Source organism: Erinaceus europaeus, chromosome 17 (assembly GCF_950295315.1).
Source record: "Erinaceus europaeus chromosome 17, mEriEur2.1, whole genome shotgun sequence".
In the NCBI taxonomy this organism is placed as follows: domain Eukaryota; kingdom Metazoa; phylum Chordata; class Mammalia; order Eulipotyphla; family Erinaceidae; genus Erinaceus; species Erinaceus europaeus.
Window position 1 is genome coordinate 44625636 of NC_080178.1, and position 11191 is coordinate 44636826.

General features: G+C 41.6%; 1 non-coding gene and 1 pseudogene across 1 annotated transcript; both read right to left on the reverse strand.

Moving 5' to 3' along the window:
• Positions 1-4787: 4787 nt before the first annotated feature.
• Positions 4788-10927, reverse strand: LOC132533720 (polycomb protein EED-like; annotated as a pseudogene).
• Positions 6025-6150, reverse strand: LOC132534186 (small nucleolar RNA SNORA3/SNORA45 family). Its single transcript, XR_009545859.1, has one exon. It is a non-coding gene; the product is annotated as a small nucleolar RNA SNORA3/SNORA45 family (small nucleolar RNA).
• Positions 10928-11191: the final 264 nt, after the last annotated feature.

Sequence of the window (11191 nt, forward strand, 5' to 3'; positions counted from 1 at the left end):
GTATAAACCTATTTTTAAAACCATCGAATTATCAAAGTAAGGCCACTGAGTAGTCAAATTGTCCTAAGAAACCTTTCTACCTTTAGAAAAGTCACCTCTTGAAAATGAGTGTATTATCATTCTATTGCGTTTTTTACTTCTGATTTGTAAATGGGTGCAAGAAACATTGTAAATGGACTATGAAATCTCATCTGAAATTACCCTTTCCAGTAATTTGTTATGCCATGGCCAATTCTGATAAGAAATTACATGCTATTTGGTGGCAGAGAAACACAGCTTTTATTACAGTAATATTGCAACTGTCCCTTTGTTATTGCTATTAATCTCTTACTGTGCTTAATTTATAAACCAAACTTCACCATAGGTGTGTATGCATCTTAGGAAAAAGCAGGATATACACAGGTGCTACCTGAACTTTGAAAATTAAGGTATTATGCAAATCATTTGACAATGACTTTACAACTTGCACCAGCCAGTAGTTTCTTCTGTTGTAACAGTATAGCCAAAGCTATAGAAAACTCTTTCAATACTTTCATCCTAATATCAAATGTCCTAAGAATTTCAGATAGCTGCTATTTTTGTCTTTACCTTATGTACTGATTTTTTTCAAATTTTTCTGGTAATGTTACACAGATGGATTAATAATCTAGCCTCCAATATTAAAACTTAGTAACAGGGGGAAGAGCCAACATGGTGACTGGAATGTAGCAGCACCTGTGGGCGCTGACATCAACTGCTAGAAAGCCTTGAAATCCTGGCCTTCAGCGGGACAAGCAAGGAGGCATCCTAAAAGTAGACCATGGAGGTGATTATAATTCAATTTGGGTAAAAAATAAGAAAGTATATTTCTTGATTAACTCTCTTAGACGCCTCTCCCCATAACCAGACCCCAGGGGTAGGGAGCTGCTGCTAGAAGGCTCCCCGTGGAGCTCTTTCTTTACCAAGATTCCTGGCCCTCAGGGGTGCCATTAACCCTGCTTCCAAATTTCTAGGCTATTTCTGTTGTTCCTCTGATTAAGGGACTTAGACAAATTCAAATGATAATTAGCTGATCAAGCAAGCCTCACCCAGCCTGCTTGAAAGTTTTAATTTTCATATTTGTTTTGTATTGTGTTTTCTTTCTCAATCAGGTGTCTAGACTAAATGTACATAGGCTAACAGGGAGCTATCCAAGCTGAAGACACATTGCTTGGGCTTTTTATTCTGTTTTATTTTACAAATACTATTATATATACATGCATATCCCTTCCCCTCCTCAGGTAACCAAAATTAACACTTAGTATACTTTCCATTGCTAGATGACAAGAATTACCACCCACTGTGAGAGAAACTTGTCTCACTTTTCATACCTCCTCTTAACACTATCACCCTTCTCCCACATTCAAGCCAATTAAAAAATATATATACACAACTCTCCTTTCACTACTTTTTTTCTTTTTCCTACTTTTCTTTTCTCTCTTTTTTTCCACTGTCTTCCTTTCTCCCTTGCTCCTCCCTCTACCTTGTGAATTCACTGATACTTATTTGTGAACACTTTCAGGGAAGAAGACTGACTCAGAGCGGACTCTCTTTGTGTGTGTCTCTGCTCTACTTCCCCTTCCCCTCTTGCTACTCCTAGAATCTATAGTGGACAGTAGATTTGCATAACTGTCTATTCCTGCTATCCCTTTTTTCCTTTCTCTTTCTTTTTCATTTAGATTTGGTTGCTATTTTTTTCTTGAACTGGAGACATTGTAGGACTAACTGGTATTGGTTATACTGCTTCAGTCATTGCTTTAGTTTCTACTGTAATTTCTGAGGGTGGTGATTGCATTTGTCATAAAGGTATTTAGTATAGTGTGGCTTGTACATAAAACAAAGCAACTGAGGAGCAACAGAACATAAAAATAAAAAACACATTAAAATGGGTAGATCAAGAGCAAATAGAACTGCTAATACAATAAATGAAGACAAGAGCCAAGAAGAAACTACAAATCAGACAGAAGTAACAATAGATAAAAAAAAGCATGCAAGCGATAATAAATTTAGTAATCACAGAAATGAAAACAGCTTTGGATGAAAGGAATAGCACTTTAGGGAAACAAGAGATGAGACCCTCAAGGAAAATACTAACTACCTTGAGGCAATTAGAGAACTGAAAGCTGAAATAGCTATAATGAAGAAAGCAGCCGAGGGAAGGGAAAGCAGACTAGCAGAAGCAGAAAACAGAATTAGTCAGACAGAGGATGAGTTAGAGAAAAATAATAAATAGTTGAAAGAGCTCAAAAAGAGATTGAGAGACACTGAAAACAGCAACAGAGACATATGGGATGATCTCAAAAGAAGTATCATTTGCATAGTTTGCCTGCCAGAGGAAGAAAGAGAGGAAGGGGAAGCAAGCATTCTAGAAGAAATTATAGAAGAAAACTTTGCAGACCTGAACAACAGAAAGGACATTAAGATCCAAGAGGCTCAAAGAGTCCCAAACAGAATCAACCCAGACCTGAATACACCAGGACACATTATAGTCACAATGAAAAGAAGTAAGGATAAAGAAAGGATCCTACAGGCTGTAAGAGAAAAACAAAAAATCACATGCAGGGGAAAACCTATAAGACGATCAGCAGACTTCTCTACCCAAACTCTAAAGGCCAGAAGAGAATGGCAAGATATCTATCGAGCCCTGAATGAAAAAGGGTTTCAACCAAGGATAATATATCCAGCTAGACTTTCATTCAAACTAGATGGAGTCATCAAAACCTTCTCAACAAACAACAGTTAAAGGATGCAACTATCACCAAACTGGCCCTGAAAGAGGTTCGAAAAACCTCTTACAAACAAGAACATCACTATAATACTTGCAAAGTATCATATAAAAACTTGTTGAACAATGGGACTACAACACATTAAATCCATAATATCAGTAAATGTCAATGGCTTAAACTCACTCATCAAAAGGCACAGAGTGGGATGATGGGTCAGAAAACATAACCCAACCATATGCTGCTTGCAAGAATCCAACTTGACCCAACAAGACAAACACAGACTTAAAGTAAAAGGATGGAAAACTATCCTACAGGCTAATGGAATACAAAAAAAAGGCAGGAACAGCCATTCTCATGTCAGACACAATAGGTTTTAAATTAAATAAAGTAATAAAAGATAGGCAAGGTGATTACATAATGATTAAAGGACCAATCAGCCAAGAAGGTATAACAATTACTAACATTTATGCACCCAATGAAGGACCATCTATATAATCAAACACCTTCTCAAAGAACTTCAAAAACACAACAATAGTAATACAATAATAGTGGGAGACTTTAACACCCCATTCTCACACTTAGACAGATCAACAAATCACAGAATCAACAAAGAAAAAAGAGAATTAAATGAAGAGATTGACAGACTAGAACTCTTGGACATTTTCAGAGCTCTTAACCCCAAAAACTTGGAATACACATTCTCTTCAAATACACACAACACATATTCAAGGATAAAAATTGCTCACTTGGATGGCGAGCTGCTGTGCCCCCACCACAATGAAGTAGCTTCAGTTCTTTGGTCTTGTGCACACACACTCCTCCCCCCCTTTATTTATTTGATAGGACAGAGAAATTGAGAGGAAGAGGACAGGTTAGGGTAAAGAGAGACATGGATCACTACTTCATAGCTTGTAAAGCTTCCCCCTGCAGGTGGGGACTGGGGATTGTACCCTGCACATGGCAAAAAAAAACTAGCAATAATATATATATATATATATATATATATATATATATATATATACCAGAGTACTGATTATCTCTGGCTTATGGTGGCACAGGGACTGAACCTGGGACTTCAGAGCCTCAGACATAATCATGCTATCTAACCCCTACCAAAATGATAAAATATAAAAATCTCTTTCATGATAGGCTGAAAGTATGAATCTCCACCCCTGTGAAACAATTACAGAAGCCAGACCTTCCACCTTCTACACCCCATAATGATCCTGGGTCCATATTACCAGAGAGATAAAGAATAGGGAAGTCTTCAAGGAAGGGGATGCAATACAGAGTTCTGGTGGTGGTAACTGTGTGGAATTGTACCCCTTTTATCCTATGGTCTTGCCAATTTTTCCATTCTATAAATGATAAAAAATACTTTAAAACTTAGAAAGCAAAAGGCTTACAATTCTACAGATATGAAAAAGAATATGAGAGGAACAAAAACCTCTCATGAAAATCCAGAGAAATATGAAAGAAATGATGTTTAGTCATTAATACTAGCTTTGCTAGGACAATTTTAAAAAACTAGCCTGAGAGATGGCACAGTGGCTAAAGCCTTGGGACCTCAGGCAAGAGGTGCTGAGTTCAATCCTGGTATGCATATGACTGTGATAATCGGGTTATCTCTCTCATTAATAAACAAATAAATATTCTTAAAATTTTTATTTAGGGTGGAGGCAGACAGCATAATGGCTATGCAAAGAGACTCTCATGTCTGAGGTTCCAATGTCCTGCACCACCGTAAACCAGAGCTGAACAGTGCTCTGGTAAAAATAGAAAATAGAATCAATAAAAGTTATAGTGGAAAGAGACAGAAATTAAGAGGAAAGGGGAGATAAACACACCTGCAGCACTGTTTCCGCACTCATGAAGCTTTTCCCCCTGTAGGAGGGGGTTGGCGAATTGGATCAGGGTCCTTATACAGTACGCTCTACCAGGTGTGCCACAGCCCAGCACCAGGAAGGAGAATCTCTTGGCCTAATCATATATATTTTTAAATTTAAATTTACTTAATCAATAACTGATACTCCAAGACCAAAGCACTGCTCAGCTCTAGCTATGGGTGATGCTGGGGTTTCTATCTGGGTCCTTAAAGAGTCAGGGATGAATGCCTTTTGTATAATCATTTTGCTGTCTCCTCAGCCCGTAACTTTATACAAAAAAACAGCCAAGCCAACTACATAAACTTCAAAAACATCACAATTCAGTATTTATGCACACACCTGCATCTACCAGCTCACATCCAGGAAGACTTACTCTTTTGCTTCATACTGTTGTGAACACTAATGGATCCCCACCTTTACTGCGCCAGTTAAACTGAACCTCAAACAGTGGCTGTCTGTGACCTTCCTATAAAATAAAAATGAGGAAAAAATATGAGTATTTTAGAAATCAAAAACATGGTAAGCCACTTGACCATTTCTCCATACAACATTCTTCCAAAATACAAGCCAGTATTTTATATACCATCACTTTCTGATACATAAAGAGACTTAATAGTCCAGTTATGACATTTTAAATAAATTTATTTTATTTTATTTATTTAATATTGAATAGAGATAGAGAAAAATTGAGAGGGGAGATGAGAGAGAGACAGAGACACCTGTCTCCCCTTGCTGGTGGGGGGGACGAGGGGCTTGAACCCAGGTCCGTGCACACGGTAGCGTGTGTGCTCAGCCAGGTGCCCCACCACCTGCTCCCCCCCCCCCCGTTATGACATTTTCAAATACTGGCTGCATGGTAACATTTTATTACAAACACTTAACTCAGAGGCTTGGTGACAAGTACTTATCTAGAAAACTGCTTGAAACTTGCTTTCTATTTTCTTAAACCATCATAAGATTTTGAATCAAAATCAGTACTTTTAATGACTCTTCCTCTGTGTGCTTTCACACTCACAAGACATAAGCTCCCCCTACACCTCAGTCAGCTTCTCAGCCCTTCTGCTAAAGAATGTGGTCTTCAGGACATCAGTGGGCTTTGGGAGCTCTCCCTCCAGAGCCCTGTAGCAGCCCTATCACACCACATCAGGTATGGGAGTAGCTCCAATCTTAATTCTGGTAGCGTTTTCCAGTGTCTGCACTCTGCACATGGTCCAGGGTGGACAACTGAGCAAAAGTTCTGACTCCTCTTTACATAGCAATGCTTCTTACCAACTTCCCCAAAGTAACCTTGGTGTAATGGAGGTCTCCTATGCAAACCTAGAGGTCAAACCACTAAGGAAGTGCCCTGACATTGGCCTCTTGTGGACACTATTTTTAGTACATATCAATGTAATGCATGTCCCTGCCCTGTTGACTATGCCAGGAGGGCCATAGCAAGAGAATAAGGTCAGCAGTGATACTCCAAGGACCCAAGCACACTAAGACAAAAGATGGTACCCAAGAATGACTCTAGTTTCAATAACCCACAGCTCCAAGATGGAAAAGGAACAGATGTAGAGGAAAACAACTAAAATCACCAGTCATCCCTCCCTCTTATCGATAAAATCTACTGAGGAAGAAGTTTTCACCTCCCCCCAGGGTTATTGCTGGGGTTCAGTGTCAGCACTACTAATCCACCTCTTCCAGTGGCCTTTTTTTGTTTTCATTTTTTACCCCAGTTTGACAAGACAGAGAGAAATTGAGAGGGGAAGGGGAGATAGAGAAGGGAAGGGAGAAATATGTGCTTCACTGCTTGTGAAGTGTGCTCCTGAGGTGGGGAATGTGGACTCAAACCTGGGTCCTCGCACTTGTACTTGGAGATAATGGGCACTAAATCAGGTGTGCCACCACCAGTCTCCCCCGAGGACGTAATTACTTATGTAACCAAGTCTGTCTTCCCCAAATACTCAACAATCAAAAATGTATTACATTTATATGCTCTCCTTACACACATACTGTCACCCCCCCCCCCAACTTCTTTTTACTTCTGCTCAGCTCTGGCTTACAGTGGTGTGGAGAGTGAACTTGAGATCTTTGGAGTCTCAGACATGACAGTCTCTTTTGCATAATTATTACGCTATCTCCCCATCCCACATTTATACCCTTTCTTTGAAAGCAATCACAAGCAAAGAACAAAACATATATGTGGGAGTTGGGCAGTAGCGCAGCGGGTTAAGCGCAGGTGGCGCTAAGCACAAGGAGCAGTGGAAGGATCCAGGTTCGAGCCCCTGGCTCCCCACCTGCACGGGAGTCACTTCACAGGTGGTGAAGCAGGTCTGCAGGTGTCTGTCTTTCTCTCCCCCTCTGGGTCCTCCCCTCCTCTCTCCATTTCTCTCTGTCCTATCCAACAACGACGGCATCAATAATAACTACAACAACAAAATAACAAAGGCAACAAAATGAATAAATAAAAAAATAAAAATTTTAAAAAACATATGTATGAACTGCACAAAAATATCTTTCAATTCATACAGACTTAAGGTTAACTAGTCAACTATTTTCAGAAACAAGTGCTACTTATATATTTTTAAGATTTTATCAAAAGAGTAACATTTCCCACAATAGTTTCCTTGAATAAAAACAGAAAAAATAGTCTTATGTGCCAAGTATTACCCATTTAAAACAAAGTAAAAAATTAAGCAATACAAAATGACTATTCATCTCAACTACAAAACAGAAAACTTGAGAATAATCTAAATTGGAATTACTCTAACCTCGACAGTTTCTCAAAGATACTTTCCACTGCAAAGTAACTGTAATGCTTAGTGTTCAGCACATACCTTGAGACTATTCACACACTTGAAGGAGTATTTACACTTCTTTGACTTCCATTTCCTTTCCCCCAGCTTTACCTTCCAGGTGCATTCATGGTAATGGTATGTGTATCGGGGCATTCTGAACTTGTATCACCTTCTACACGGACAGCATCATACTGCAAGGAATAAGTTTAGGGGGAAAAATCCACCAAGTGTGAGCACACTTTTTTAGTAGCAAATTACTTTTACTGGGTAGCTTGATATTAAAAAAAGCATTTTCCAAATAAAAAGCATATCAGCTGGTGTCAGCAGGTGGTTCACCTGTGGAGTATACAGGCTATCATGACTAAGACCCTGGGTCTGAGTCCCAGGCCACCATAGAGGACAGTTTGTGTGGTGGGGGTGGGGCTTCTGAAGTAGTGGAGATGTGCTGTGGGGTCTATCCTGTCTCTCTATCTCTCTTATCTCTCACCTATCATCTAGAGAAAAGAAAAAAGTGGCAGGGTTGTTGGCATTCAGGTGGGGTGACACTAACAGGAAAGCTAATCCAACTGGTTCCCTCCCCCCCTTCTCTCTCTCTCTCAAGGGATGACACAAAGCAGGGACACCGGAGATAACTGATGTGTTCTCAAATATCCTTTATTATCAGGTGGGCATGAGTTTAAATAGAAAACCAAACTAAGGACATTATTCAAATATGTCAGAAATTACAGGTTTCTTAAAGGTCAGCTTGCCCCTATGGTATGGGGCTGGTATCACAGGAATTGATGAGATACAAGACACTTATTCACCATGACGCAAACAACTTAATTATCCAAAGGTATTTGGAAGAAACATAGGGGTTAAACCAGTAGAGAGAGACAGAGAGAAGATGGATATCAAAGGCCATATAGTTGAGAATTTCTCTTGTCTGGGGTCTGAGGTATATGATGGAGTGTATGATAAGGTGTGTTCTCCTCTGTGATCAGAAGGTGAGGTGAACTTTGAGTAAATGAATCTTAAGGTAGGCAGCCATGTGGCCTGCGGTTAATGGAGAGGGGTAGGGAGGTTTCTGTGGGCTTGAGAGTCAAAAAGGAAGAGCTAAGTATAAGAGATGTGGTTTCTCCCCATTGCTCACCTCAGCAAGGGAGACTTACAAGTGGGTGTCTTTCCCAGACCTTAATCCAGGGATGGGGGAGCTCTCCCTAAGCTCTATCAAGCTTACACATAGCCCCACACAGGGTGGGGACAGCAGGTGGCTTACCAGGGTGCCAGCACAAGTCACCACATGGTAACATCTTGGGTGGCTGGGGGAAGTTTGACAAGTGGTGGAGTGGTGTTACAGTCTATCTCATTCTCTGTTCCTTATCCTTTATCACAAGAAGAAAAAAAGAAGAATCTGGACACTACAAACAGTAGAGTCCTCTAAGCATTAAAGTCCCAAGTGAATTCTAGAATTGGTGCCTTAACATATCAGCAAAAAATACAAAGAAAGCACCCCCAATGAGAATGATGGGAATGATACTACCTTTATGTGGCCTCATGTGTGCCAGTCACTTTAATATTCTGGCTTATTTCACCTAACTGATCTTTTGCTGGGTAGGGTTGCAGGTTTCAAACTCACTTGCACTTAACCCACTGTAATACTACCAACTCCCTATCTGTGGGAATTCTAACCTACTACCTGTATCCAGTACCAGGTTCTAATCACTGATAAAATGCAAGGACCGGCTTAAGGATCCCAGTTCACGCCCCCGGCTCCCCACCCAAAGGGGCGTCACTTTACAGGTGGTGAAGCAGGTTGGCAGGTGTCTTTCTCTCCCCCTCTGTCTTCCCTTCCTTTCTCCATTTCTCTCTCTGTCCTATCCACCAACAACGATAACAATGACAACTGCAACAATAGAACAAGGGCAATAAAAGGGAACAAATAAATAGTTTACAAAATGTAAACTCCCAATACTGAGTAAGATTGGGAACACAAGCAGGAAAGGGAAAATGATGTAAAATGCAGTCTCCAGAAAATTCAAGGATAAATCCCACAGACAAGCCCCCACTATCTTGAATACTTTGAAAGTCAAGGCCTACCTTGCAAAGGCTGTGTCTGTGCCAGTGTATTTCAGTGATGAAGACTCTAGGGACTAGATGTGTAAGATGCAACCTTTACTCCTAACATTGGTCCAACAAAAACAAACACCACACACCCTGAGAAACTTACACCAGCCTCCTGTAACAAACCAGTTTAAGCTATGATCTTGAGGTCTGTCAGGCAGCCCCCCCTGCTCCATCCTCCATTGCTGACACCATGGCCTATTTACATAATCACTGTTTTGCCTGATCTATCTTCTTTGTACCTTGAGATCTGCCCTGCCTTCAGGGTATTAATTAATCCCACCCACGGGTTAAAACCTTCACAACATTTGCTAAAAGAGTCTCTAACATTCGCCTGCTCTTTCCTTTTCTCCATGCCCTTTCCTAGTCATTTCATTTTCTGACTTGCCACTTCTGGTTTGTGTTGTCTCTGATCAATAAAACCCATTGCTTTCCATCTCTGCCAGGAGTTCCTGGTCTCTCTTCCTCTCCTGGTCTCTCTTCTGTTAGCTAAGCAGCAGCCCAGGTTGGCTCCGGTCCAGTTCTCTCCAACCCAGAGAGCAGGTGCCCAGGAAGAAACACCTGTATCCTTAGCCTAGCAGTGGTCTATCAGAAGAGGCTTCAGAATTTAGAAGAGCAACTTTGAACACATCGTCACTTAAGACAGTTTGAGGAGCTCACTGTATAGAAACTTCACCATGAAACTGGGCTTAGTGGTAACATTCATTTCTTTCTTTTCCTTTTTATCAGAGTATGGCTCAGCACCAGCTGCTGGTGTTGCTGGGGGCTGAATTTAGAACTTTGGAGCCTCAGGCAGAAATGTGATTGTGCAGAATCATTATGCAGGTCTCCCTTGCCCTAGTAATGCCAACTTGTTATTATTATTCCATGTCTCATGACTCGCCTCAACACAGTCAGTCACTGGGCCTAGATGAGTCATCAAGGTCCATGGCAGAGCTTTAAAAATTTAGTAATAGTCATCATAATCATAATCATAACAGTAATAGATTCGACTTTGGAGGTTGGGGAGGAGGCACAGCAGGCAGGGCCCAGGCTTTGCAAACACAAGGTCGCAGGTTCCATCCCCCACTCCACGCATGCCAGGTTCCTGCTCCAGTCTCATTTAGAAAATTATCATTGTTATTTTTTTAATGTGACCACGGGTGGTGAAGGAAGGGGAAAGGAAGAAAGAGAAAGGGTGATAAATGTCTGTAAAAACTCACAAAGCCAGGAGTCCTTGCTCTGACTCCCCCGCTGCCAGTGGGATGGGAGCAGAGCACACCCAGAGCCCTGCACTCCCAGACCACACTGCACTCACATTCTTGTCCCAGGACAGGTTCAGGTTGCTGTTCCAGTTGCTGCTCAGCTTCTGCTTCTTGGAGGCAGGCATGTAGCTTCCCACCACTACCACCACTGCCACACCTCCCTCAGACATGTTCCCCTGCCGTCACCAGTGTGGCAAAGGGCTCCCAGCCTCCATGGGCGGGCGGGCTGGCGACCTCCACACTGCTGACAAAGACACGTGCCCGCCCGCACGTGTCTGGCCAGTCAACGACTGAGAGTGATCGCTGGGCTCTGAAGGCAGCGCCTTGCCTCTCCTCTCCTCACAGGACCCCTGCCCACCAGTGCTTGGACAGCAGAGGTGGGCTCTGAGGGTCTCCCCTCAACCCCAGCTCCTACGCAAACGGTGCAGGAACAC